Here is a 13169-nt window from a genome sequence, read left to right as displayed (position 1 = left end):
TTTTAGTCAGACCAAGCTATAACATTATATATATTTACTACGACAAATCCCTCTCTTCACGTCTCCCCAGAGACGTGACCAAGTAACAGTAAAGAAGGAAAACTTAAGACGTGACACAAGCTAACAGTGTAATTGGCAAAATAGGGAAAACTTTATCAGAAGATAAAGTTTTGATTCCCCCTCCTCACGTCTCACAAGAGACGTGACATAAAGCTGAAATGCTGCAATTTGGCAAAATAGGGAAAACTTTATCAGAAGATAAAGTTTTAATTCCCCCTCTTCACGTCTCACAAGAGACGTGACAAAAGCTTAAATGCTGCAATTGGCAAATAGGGAAAACTTTATCAAAAGATAAAGTTTTACATTCCCCCTCTTCACGTCTCACAAGAGACGTGACAAAAGCTTAAATGCTATTCATCATCCAGATATCCTTGGTCAGCATCGTCAATAGCAAGCAAAGGAAACATCTGACCGTTATCTGCAGGATGTGGATCAATAGCGGTGGTTATAATCCTGGTTGTCAGCGTCCGTATGCATGGAATGCAACAGCATCCACAAAGCACTAGAATTGCAGCAAAATTGAGATGGATACAAGTATAGAAGAAACAAGCGTTTTATATTTACCAAACGCATCCATCCAAGAGTCCCACATTGAAGTGTCCACCCCTGAGTGGCTCTTCATCTTACCATTAAGAGTTCGTAACCCTTCCAGGGCAATTATCAAACTGCCATCTGTGGCTGTATTGTTGGGAATAAAGGTACAACATTGTTCACCAAACATAGCACATACTCCTCCTTTTTCAGCCAGGAGCATGTCGACAGCAATACGATTTTGGAAAGCCATGAGAGAGGTTGCAGCCAACTGGCCATGCACCGCCTCAAAACCTTGTTGTGTCCAATTGCCTAATTTTAACATTAATGTATGCAGTTAATTCTATCGACGTTTTTATTAATAGTACAACAGTCAGCACCCAAAAGGACGAGCCCCCCAAAAACTGTACTCCATGTACCCATGTTCAAGGACAGTTTCACAGACAACAAAGAGAGAGTGTTCTTATCAGCCTGTTATGTGAAACAATCCATATCAGTATAGTGCTCCTCATTAATGCATTCCTTCCAAGCTATTCATCACATACAGATCCAAAAAAATAAAACCCAACAATTTTATGGTGTCACTCTAAACAGAGTATAATCACCCTTAAGAATAACAGGATATGGAAATTAAATCACAACATTTAATGTTAATAGAAAATAAAAATAATAATTTTAACCCTCTATTCCTCCCCTACACCTAACATGTACTGAGTTGGCTACCAGCCACCCAGGAATCCTTTACCTTCACATCAGGAAGAATAAACAATCACAGTGGTTAGTAAAAAACGTAAGGTAATAAATGAGCAAGAACTGAAAATAAATGCGTGTATGTATTTTACTAGGCAAAACATGGATCATCCAGCTTGGTCTCAGAGTCAGTAGCAGAGTCACCTGCATCATCCTGGGCCGGTAACAACAGCATCATACCTGACGCCTGCACCACTCCTACCACTGACCTCCTGAGACAGGGGACGATGCAAGCAGCACAACACATTAACAGCAAAAACACAATTACTAGGGTCAGAAATCCAGTAACCACCATAGAAGAGTACTCACCAAACCAGTCACTCAGCCAGGAAATAAGGCAACATCCACAAAGAACAAGTATACCCATAGAGGCCATAACTTCACCCAGAATAGTCACAACAATAGTTTTCCATTTACCAAATACGTTATCAAACCAACCGTTTATGGAGCTATCAATACCAGAGTTCTCAACCAGTTCGTTCGCCAGCGTGGTGATGGTCACTCAAGCGCTTTGGTCACGGGCCCGTCCGGTGCTATATTGTTGGAGATGAAAGTACAGCACATATATCCAAACAGAACACAAACCCCGTCCCGCTCAGCCAAAAGCATATCTAAAGCTATTCTATTCTGCCATGTCATTAAGCTAGTTGCCGCTGTCTGCTCAGCTAATCCCTTTATTGCATCACGAGTGTGGTTAATAAATCTTTTGCTGGTTATATTAAATATAATTTATCCAATCTACATTTTTATTAATTGTTTGACCACCAGAAAATACTTGATTCAAACCCAGCTGCGATCTGATTGTGGATCCCATCAATATATATCCTTTCATCAAAGGATCCCGGGAGGAGGTCCTACTTTCTATGTGACAACTCACCAATCTCTGACACGTTTGATTGTTTGCGTATGTAGGTGAGTTCACAATCAGTTATCACCACACATCCATCAGATGTCAGCACGGGCCTGGTTTTGGCTCCTATAATCCTCTTGCTGCAACAAAGAGGAGAGATTTAGTCATGGTCTCTTTAGGTGTGACATTCTCTGTGTGGGAGCAGGAGCTAAGATGCCCTACCCTGTATCCTATCCTTACTAGTCCTAGAAAAACAATAATAAGAATCCCCTGTGACTTCAAACTGAGGCAACCCAGGTCGGGATGACTTTGTTATCGGGGAAACAGATAGTGCAAGTTACCATAAGACTCTTTCACCACATTCCCAGGTGGCTTGCATGGAGGAAAAAACCTGACGGAGAGTTAAAGCCTGTCAAGGGGAACGGAGTAGTTGTTATCCCTGGTTTGGCTGTCCTACAGGCAAAACAGTCCTCTTTAGACATAGTTTTTCCCCGTATACTGAATCCATTCCAACCACAGGTTAAGATTTCTATACCCCGTTTCCACCTGTACTACTTCCTCCAGGTCCATAGTTTTGCACTATCTTTATCACAGCCCCGGTCTCACTACCTCCCTCAGAGAGGTGTACTCTAGAATTTCCCCTTTCCCTACGTCTAGCTGTCTCCTATGCCTTTTCAACTTGTGTTAGGTTAACTACCACTTCTGGCTGAAACAGGAGGGTCCGTGTGTGTTAGGAATATGGCCCCCACAATCAGACAGCTACCTACCGTCGGGAGACCTGTGAATCCCCACCCTTGCCCTGAGAACATGTCAGATGCCAGAGGCCAACCCATTGCTTTACCTTCTATCGAACTCACACAGGGATGATCAGACAGGGTAAGGGAATCTTCGTTAAGGAGGCAACCCCCGAACCATAGTGGTGATCGGATCTTTCTCCTAACTCTGTGTTTGTTCGTCAGGTGTAGCTGGTTTTGTACAGTGTGTGACATGCACCCAGATGGATCTCTCAGCTATTCTGCTGGCAAAGGCAGTACTTGGTAGGGCCCTTCCCGCCAGGCCTGATTCAGTCTCCTGGTTAGATAGAGTGGGTCACCTTCTCCTTTAGTTCACCTGTGGGGCACAAAACCTCTGACATACAGGTGTGGTTAATAAACTATCATACATGTTTTTTTTTTTTTAAGTATTTTGTCCTCTCCTTCGTATATATTTAATAAAGTATTTTGTCCTCTCCTTCGTATATATTTAATATTTAATCCAACCATCCCCCTCTTTGACACATGATTTGGCCATGTGTCAATATTACCACCTACCTAAACAATCACTTTAGTTAATATTGGTATTTCATTATCCAATTGCCATTCCTCCACTCTCTCTTCTGTTATTTATGGTTCAAATCAAATATATTATTACCAAATTATAATCTTCTTCACAATTTTCACAGTACTATAAATTACCCTCAACTTAGTAAAATAAACTATCTTAAAGTCTTCCTCTCATGCCTTTAGAATGTACTAGTGTGGATGATTAATTAACACCAGAATGTTAAAACAGAGTTCAGAAGCCATTGAAATCATTTAACGAACTGTTTAATCCCATAGTATACTAAACAATTACCATTATTCTAAATATTTCATAAATGTTAGTTATCCCAAGTGTTCATTAAGTCCTCATGACATTAATTCTCATAAGAAATCATATATACCCCAAACTCAGCCAAAACCTAAAAAAATCCATAAAATTCACTGTGTGCACCTTTAAGACCTATAACCCTTGACCTGCTGAAAACCCCCAAAATTGAAACAAGGCTTTATAAACATCATACTAGGTGTGTTGTTTTTTATTTGAAAACCCAATTTGAAAAACAACCACAAATAGCCAGGCCTTAATTTGGTAGCTCACTTTCATGACCTAAATACGGCCTAACTTCACTACTGCTCCCCTAGCCCTTGGCAACATTCCAACGAGATGAGCTAATCTCTTTCTCCTGGTTATCCCCAGTCTTAACCCATCAATAATTGTTTGTATCAATCTAATTCCTCATAACTAATCTATAAAACCACTCAAAATTCCTCGCGTATACAATTATTATTTAATTGATTACCCTAACTCTGCTACATGTACCAAACATTTATATTTTCCGCTAAACCATTTCAGTTCGCTATTCAATTTATTTAACTGTTCTCTCTGATTATGCCCTAATTAATAAAACAAATACTTGCTATCGTTGATTAGCATACATTTAATAATGTTCCTACCATCTGAACTGTACTGTCTCTCACCCTCCCCTTGCTCCTTCGGGGAGAGCGCATGGTAACCTTATAACATATTTTCATAGACTTTTCTAGAATACTTCTATTTAAGCTATCTAATTCAACCTTTCACATCCACATAGTAATCTAGGTATATAGCCCCACTGCGAAAGCTTTGTCTACTGTCCCTACCTGTGTTCGAACCAGGGACATCGCCAGTCACTCCACACCATCTACGATTCTCACAAAGTAAATACTTTCACGTCGCACATCCAGCCACGTCATCACCCCCGTCTAGCCAGCCCTTCCGTCTCAAACACCCTAGTAGCCTAAATAAAACACACTCTAACAGCGTTCTGCATTTTCCTCTATCATCGGGTTTAAGAACTAACGTGACAACATTAACTATTCTCTATTGCTGTAGTAACGTCTTGTTTGGTTCAGTTTATTTATTACGGAGTGTCCATAATACTATAATAATACATAATCGAATTCCCCTCATGCATACAGATTTCACCTTATGCCATTGAAATGCCAAATAAACCATAATAGTTCAATGGAGCCCCCTATTGGCTCTCCCCTACCTATACATTACTTCTACAACCACTTTAGTTATGGTCCGATTACAAATTAAACCTTATCACATGATCAAACAACGCCACAACCTTAAACTCATATGGGGCGGCAGGCAGCTTAGTGATCAGTAGCGCCGCGCCAAGAACCGAGAGGTCGCCGGTTCCAATCCCCGAGCCGACCAGGCGAAAAATCTGCCGATGTGCCCTCGAGCAAGGCACTCAACCCCAATCGCTCCTGCAAGTCGCTCTGGACAAGAGCGTCTGCCAAATCACCAAAAATGCAAATGTAAATATTCTCTACTTTCTCACCCATCTCATCCCTCGTCAGAAACCCACAGGCACCTCTCAAATAATCACCCCGTGGTGTTCCCAGCCAACTCCAGTCTTTCCTCGCTCCAAAAGCCACACTTTCGCTCTCTCCAGCCCCTCCCCTCGCAACTCTCTCTTTCTCTCTCACTGCTCATTTCTCCTTTACACACCTTATGTATCTGTTTTAAGCATGGATTCGAGTTTATCTGCGTCCAGACGTCCCTCAAAACCATACCTCTCCCTCCACCTAATGTCTAGAACTCTGCCACAGTTAAACTTCTACCTCCTCGCAACCTATAGGGTAGGACCTCCCCTAATAGGATTTATGCAAAAGGTCTCAGTTCAAACTGGGTCCCTTTAGGAATCTAGTTGTGGGTCAAATCTTATCCACCAATGCGTCAATCCGTAGTTCGACACATTCTGGATACGTTTATCTTTATTCCTTATTCCTTATTCCTTATTCCTTAATTCCTTAGTATAAAACACAGTACCAGATATCTCATGTATGCCTTAATTCATTAGGATGGAAAATTATTTAACAAGTATTCATACTCACGCTCAGTACTACTGATCATAATTTGGTATTGGTCTATAATACAATATGCAAGATTTCGTTTTAACAGGCTCTGCATACCTTTTTAGAAGAGCGCGCTCTGATCAGGTTTCCTGAGCCAAGACGAATAGTTGATTTCTCCAGGATTTTCAGGTCACTCTTCCGTCTGTTTTTAGATCGATGATTTGCCTTTTCCTCTCGCACCAACTTTTAGATCGAATTAAAAAACCATTCGGCACCACTCCCGCTCTATCCTGTATTTTTTGATCTAGATATTCATTAAACTTGAGTTTTGGGACGGTAGTGGTTGCCATGGTTATACAGTTTTTTTTAGACTATCTTGGTGCTCTTAGCCCGTCACTGGCCGAATCCAGCAATGTATTCTTGGCGCTGACTGAGATTTATCTCTGATGTCCCACAAAAAAAAAAAAAAAATGTTCAATACTTTATTATTAGGAATTATTTTGCAAAAGGTATTATTGTTTTTCAATTATTCGAATTATTATATATTTTCCCAAAAGGTATCAGAACCGCCCTTTTTGAACAATATATTAACAAACTAAAGCGCTCCCAAAATAATTATCAATTTAATTTTAGGAATTATTTAGCAAAAGTTATTATTGTTTTTCAGTTATTCGAGTTATTATATATTTTCCCAAAAGGTATCAGAATCGCCCTTTTGGAACAATATATTAACAAACTCGAGCGCTTCCAAAATAATTATCAATCTAATTTTAGGAATTATGAAAATACCAACACCACAAGAGGGAAAAAGTTCAAGTCAGCTTTTAGCGCAGCGGCTACATAACAGGCAAAATAGGACTCGGTGGTCCTCTTAAAAGTTATCCACTAGTTAGTCTCATGAAACGGCCAATCTTACACAACATTCAGGTTATCATTTCAACAATTACATTTTCATTACATATCAGCATCAACACACGAATTCAGTTTAAGTTCCTCACAGTACATATAGTTGAGTGCCACGTCAACCAATTGCCCGACTATCTGAACTTGTATTTTTTTTTTTTTTTTTTTTGATTCTCCTCAAGGAGACTCCCAGTCGTTTAAACCATTCAACTGGCGTCTAGTCGGGAGAACCTTTTCTGGACTTGGATTCTCACGGAATTAACTCAACCCGACTATCTGAATCTTTTTATCAAGTCACCAGATCCTTCTCTTGTGGATCAAATAAAAGGGGTCCATCGCTTGTGGACCAAAACCTCTGTAATAGGCTCCTCACTAGAAAGCCGCATTTCAACAGAAAATAAAACCACTGTAACTAGACTTCTTCTCTTAGAGTCACATTTCAACAGTAAAAACCTAAGATTTCAGATATCAACAGTAAAAAATAAAAGGGTCCGTCTCTCGTGAACCACAACCTCTGTAACTAGACTCCTCCCTAGAGAGTCACATTTCAACAGTAAAAACCTAAAGAATTCAGATATCTTTACATATGTGCCTTTTGAGTCATAATAGATATGTTATAAATTTTACAGTAATCCATACTCACGCCCAGTACTTACTGATCATAATTTAGTTTATCCTACAATACAATATGCAGATTTTGTTTTAACAGGTTCTGCTTACCTTTGTATTGACGGCCGTCTAGATCAGTTTCCTGAGGCGAGCTGGATTCCCGGCTGCTCCTGCGGACAGGTCACCCGTCCTTTCAGATCCGTCTCTTACTTGTCTCCTGTCTCTATCAACTTTTATGGACCGAATTCAGAGTTAGAAAACCATCCTCTGCTACCAAGTTTTGTTGATAAAACAAGTTTACTGGAGAACGGAGACCAAGTAGAGACTTTTGGACAAGGTGGATAATTGTATAATATAAGGCAGTTTATTCAGAGGTAAAGATATCTGAGAATAGCGTGCACGGACCCGTTCGTCAATCTCGTAGGGAGATATCTGAGAGAGAGCCCCTAAACATTGTGTGCTGACATTTTATACAATAAAATAAAGTAGGTTGATTCTAGTAGTTCTGATCTTCTGATTGGTCCTGATGAGTTGGTCGAGGTCACCTCCATTGCATTGGCTCTGAGTCGGGTTCTCTGTCTTCAGATGTTCAGCCTAAGAGAAGGGGGGTTTTGTGTGTGTGTGTGCTTAACAATGATGATGTGTGTGTGTGTGTGTGTGTGCGTGTGTGTATGTGTGTGTGTGTGTGTGTATGTGTGTGTATGTTTAACAATGATGATGTGTGTGTGTGTGTGCGTGTGTATGTGTGTGTGTGTGTGTGTGTGTGTGTATGTGTGTGTATGTTTAACAATGATGATGTGTGTGTGTGTGTGTGTGTATATGTGTGTGTGTGTGTGGGTGTGTGTGTGTATGTCCTCAGAGCAAGAAGTCGTGAGTTGGGAGAACTGAGAGACCTATGGCGTGGGTGTTGTCCATAGCCACCTGCTGATAAGGCCGACAAGATAGAAGTCTTTGTGCATTGTATTAAATACAAAGGCCCAACACAAGATGGGTCATGCACAAGATTTTAGTCAGACCAAGCTATAACATTATATATATTTACTACGACAACAGCACTCTCCAAGTAGCCTCCTATCTATGGTGGTGAAACAGACAGCACTCTCCAAGTAGCCTCCTATCTATAGTGGTGAAATGGACAGCACTCTCCAAGTAGCCTCCTATCTATGGTGGTGAAATGGACAGCACTCTCCCAGTAGCCTCCTATCTATAGTGGTGAAATGGACAGCACTCTCCAAGTAGCCTCCTATCTATAGTGGTGAAATGGACAGCACTCTCCAAGTAGCCTCCTATCTATAGTGGTGAAATGGACAGCACTCTCCCAGTAGCCTACTATCTATGGTGGTGAAATGGACAGCACTCTCCAATTAGCCTCCTATCTATAGTGGTGAAATGGACAGCACTCTCCAAGTAGCCTCCTATCTATAGTGGTGAAATTGACAGCACTCTCCAAGTAGCCTCCTATCTATGGTGGTGAAATGGACAGCACTCTCCAAGTAGCCTCCTATCTATGGTGGTGAAATGGACAGCACTCTCCAAGTAGCCTCCTATCTATGGTGGTGAAATGGACAGCACTCTCCAAGTAGCCTCCTATCTATAGTGGTGAAATGGACAGCACTCTCCAAGTAGCCTCCTATCTATAGTGGTGAAATGGACAGCACTCTCCAAGTAGCCTCCTATCTATAGCGGTGAAATGGACAGCACTCTCCAAGTAGCCTCCTATCTATAGTGGTGAAATGGACAGCACTCTCCAAGTAGCCTCCTATCTATGGTGGTGAAACAGACAGCACTCTCCAAGTAGCCTCCTATCTATAGTGGTGAAATGGACAGCACTCTCCAAGTAGCCTCCTATCTATGGTGGTGAAATGGACAGCACTCTCCCAGTAGCCTCCTATCTATAGTGGTGAAATGGACAGCACTCTCCAAGTAGCCTCCTATCTATAGTGGTGAAATGGACAGCACTCTCCAAGTAGCCTCCTATCTATAGTGGTGAAATGGACAGCACTCTCCCAGTAGCCTACTATCTATGGTGGTGAAATGGACAGCACTCTCCAAGTAGCCTCCTATCTATAGTGGTGAAATGGACAGCACTCTCCAAGTAGCCTCCTATCTATAGTGGTGAAATTGACAGCACTCTCCAAGTAGCCTCCTATCTATGGTGGTGAAATGGACAGCACTCTCCAAGTAGCCTCCTATCTATGGTGGTGAAATGGACAGCACTCTCCAAGTAGCCTCCTATCTATGGTGGTGAAATGGACAGCACTCTCCAAGTAGCCTCCCTATCTATAGTGGTGAAATGGACAGCACTCTCCAAGTAGCCTCCTATCTATAGTGGTGAAATGGACAGCACTCTCCAAGTAGCCTCCTATCTATAGCGGTGAAATGGACAGCACTCTCCAAGTAGCCTCCTATCTATAGTGGTGAAATGGACAGCACTCTCCAAGTAGCCTCCTACCTATGGTGGTGAAATGGACAGCACTCTCCAAGGTGCTGATTAATTCAAAGCATTTGGCATCAGTGTACAGCAACATTTTTAGAACACCCACCATACGCATATGCACAAATACTCAGCCGTGGGACTTACAAGACCTGAATTTAATTTAATTTTCATGACATCAATGTAGCAGTAGAATATCACAATATTGGAATATAACTTCAAATAAAAATAAATCAATGTAGGCTACAGCAGAACACAAATATGAGAATATATAGGCCTCCTGCCTATGTCATAATATGAATCACATATTCAGATTACCTTCACAGTACAGAACAAGTTTTGTAAAGGAAAACAATTTTCCTACCTTAGTTTTCAACACCTCCCACTTATCTTTTCTGATCCATTTGTTATTTGGCTTTCCCACATTTAAAAATCAGTAGGGAAACGACTAGAATAGGTTGCGTGACGTGATTACGTATGGACCTCTTCACTAGTTGACCACCACTACCAAGACCTGTGTCAAGATCAGTTACTTATCCCACCGGCCCTCCCCACAACCTGTATGTATAAATAAGAGAGCAGGTCTGGAATCAGTGTGGCAGGATGATTACACAGAAGGATGATCGCGCTTTTACATGATGGTCTTTCTGGGGAGAAATAACGAGGAGGCAACTTTAATTTAATGCTGAACGAACATAGTCAAATCTGAGAGGTCCCGGATCCTGTTCCGGCAGGTTCCGGCTCAAATTAAGCACTGTCTACATTTTACATTTCAGTAATTTAGCAGATGCTCTTATCCAGAGCGATTTACAGTTAGTGCATTCATCTTAAGATAGCTAGGTGGGACAACCCCATACCACAGTCATAGTAAGTACATTTTTCCCCAAAAGAAGTAGCAATCAGCAAAGTCAGAGATAGTAAGGGGGGAAAGGTCGAGTGTTAGTGTTCCTGGATTAGTCTAGTTTGTTATCTGTAAAGAAGAAGAATCACAGAGATGACATAATCACAAGCTGACATCACAGAGATGACCTAATCACAAGCTGACATCACAGAGATGACCTAATCACAAGCTGACATCACAGAGATGACCTAATCACAAGCTGACATCACAGAGATGACCTAATCACAAGCTGACATCACAGAGATGACCTAATCACAAGCTGACATCACAGAGATGACCTAATCACAAGCTGACATCACAGAGATGACCTAATCACAAGCTGACATCACAGAGATGACCTAATCACAAGCTGACATCACAGAGATGACCTAATCACAAGCTGACATCACAGAGATGACCTAATCACAAGCTGACATCACAGAGATGACCTAATCACAAGCTGACATCACAGAGATGACCTAATCACAAGCTGACATCACAGAGATGACCTAATCACAAGCTGACATCACAGAGATGACCTAATCACAAGCTGACATCACAGAGATGACCTAATCACAAGTTGACATCACAGAGATGACCTAATCACAAGCTGACATCACAGAGATGACCTAATCACAAACTGACATCACAGAGATGACCTAATCACAAGCTGACATCACAGAGATGACCTAATCACAAGCTGACATCACAGAGATGACCTAATCACAAGCTGACATCACAGAGATGACCTAATCACAAGTTGACATCACAGAGATTACCTAATCACAAGCTGACATCACAGAGATGACCTAATCACAAGCTGACATCACAGAGATGACCTAATCACAAGCTGACATCACAGAGATGACCTAATCACAAACTGACATCACAGAGATTACCTAATCACAAGCTGACATCACAGATATGACCTAATCACAAGCTGACATCACAGAGATGACCTAATCACAAGCTGACATCACAGAGATGACCTAATCACAAGCTGACATCACAGAGATGACCTAATCACAAGCTGACATCACAGAGATGACCTAATCACAAACTGACATCACAGAGATTACCTACTCACAAGCTGACATCACAGAGATTACCTACTCACAAGCTGACATCACAGAGATGACCTAATCACAAACTGACATCACAGAGATGACCTAATCACAAGCTGAAATCACAGAGATGACCTAATCACAAGCTGACATCACAGAGATTACCTAATCACCAACTGACATCACAGAGATGACCTAATCACAAGCTGACATCACAGAGATGACCTAATCACAAACTGACATCACAGAGATGACCTAATCACAAGCTGACATCACAGAGATGACCTAATCACAAGCTGACATCACAGAGATGACCTAATCACAAACTGACATCACAGAGATTACCTAATCACAAGCTGACATCACAGAGATGACCTAATCACAAGCTAACATCACAGAGATGACCTAATCACAAGCTGACATCACAGACACACTGTGCAAAAACAACATATTATAGAGCTAGGGCTCAATTCAATCCGTACCGCGGAAGTTCAGCTTTACAGCGCGATTAACATTTAAAGGCAGTGTTACCTTTACATTTCTATTGTGCAATGTGTAACGCTTCAGCGATAGATAGGCCTACAGATTGATACCACCACCCTGCATCCCACTTCTGGCTTTCCTCTTTTCTAAGCAGGGTTGGGCCTGATCGGTCCCTGAATGGGAGACCAGACGCTGCTGGAAGTAGGAGGCACTCTTTCCTCTGGTCTAAAAAATATCTCTATATATCCCATGGCCCCATGGCAGTGATTGGGGACATTGCCCTCTGTTGGTTGTCGTCTTTTGGATGGGGATGTTAAATGGGTGTCCTGACTCTCTGTGGTCTCTAAAAGATACCATGGCACTTATTTGTAAGAGTAGGGGTGTTAACCCATTTGTCCTGGCTAAATTCCCAATCTGACCATCATGGCCACCTAATCATCCCCAGCTTCCAACTGGCTCATTCATTCTCTCTCCTGTAACTATTCCCCAGGTTGTTGCTGTAAATGAGTCAATTTACCTGGTAAAATAAGCAATTAAAATGTAATACAGCCATTAGTTACTGTATGTATGTGGTAGAGTTACTGTATTTATGTGGTATAATTACTGTATTTATGTGGTAGAGTTACTGTATTTATGTGGTAGAGTTACTGTATTTATGTGGTAGAGTTACTGTATTTATGTGGTAGAGTTACCGTATATATGTGGTAGAGTTACTGTATTTATGTGATAGAGTTACTGTATGTATGTGGTAGAATGAATGCAAATATACTATTAGTTATTGGTGGTTTGTGAATAGACTTTACTAATGCCATGTTTTAGTTCGCGGGTAAAAGAGAGTCGTACTTGCTGGACTGTAAGAGACATTTGAAGCAGGAGTCTGAATATTTGAATGGAAAACATTTCTTTGACACATTCTAATTGTTATTACTTTATTCTATAGTTTGCGTAACACCAG

The sequence above is a fragment of the Coregonus clupeaformis genome, chromosome 29, assembly GCF_020615455.1.
Source record: "Coregonus clupeaformis isolate EN_2021a chromosome 29, ASM2061545v1, whole genome shotgun sequence".
Lineage (NCBI taxonomy): Eukaryota > Metazoa > Chordata > Actinopteri > Salmoniformes > Salmonidae > Coregonus > Coregonus clupeaformis.
This window is presented reverse-complemented; position numbering follows the sequence as displayed.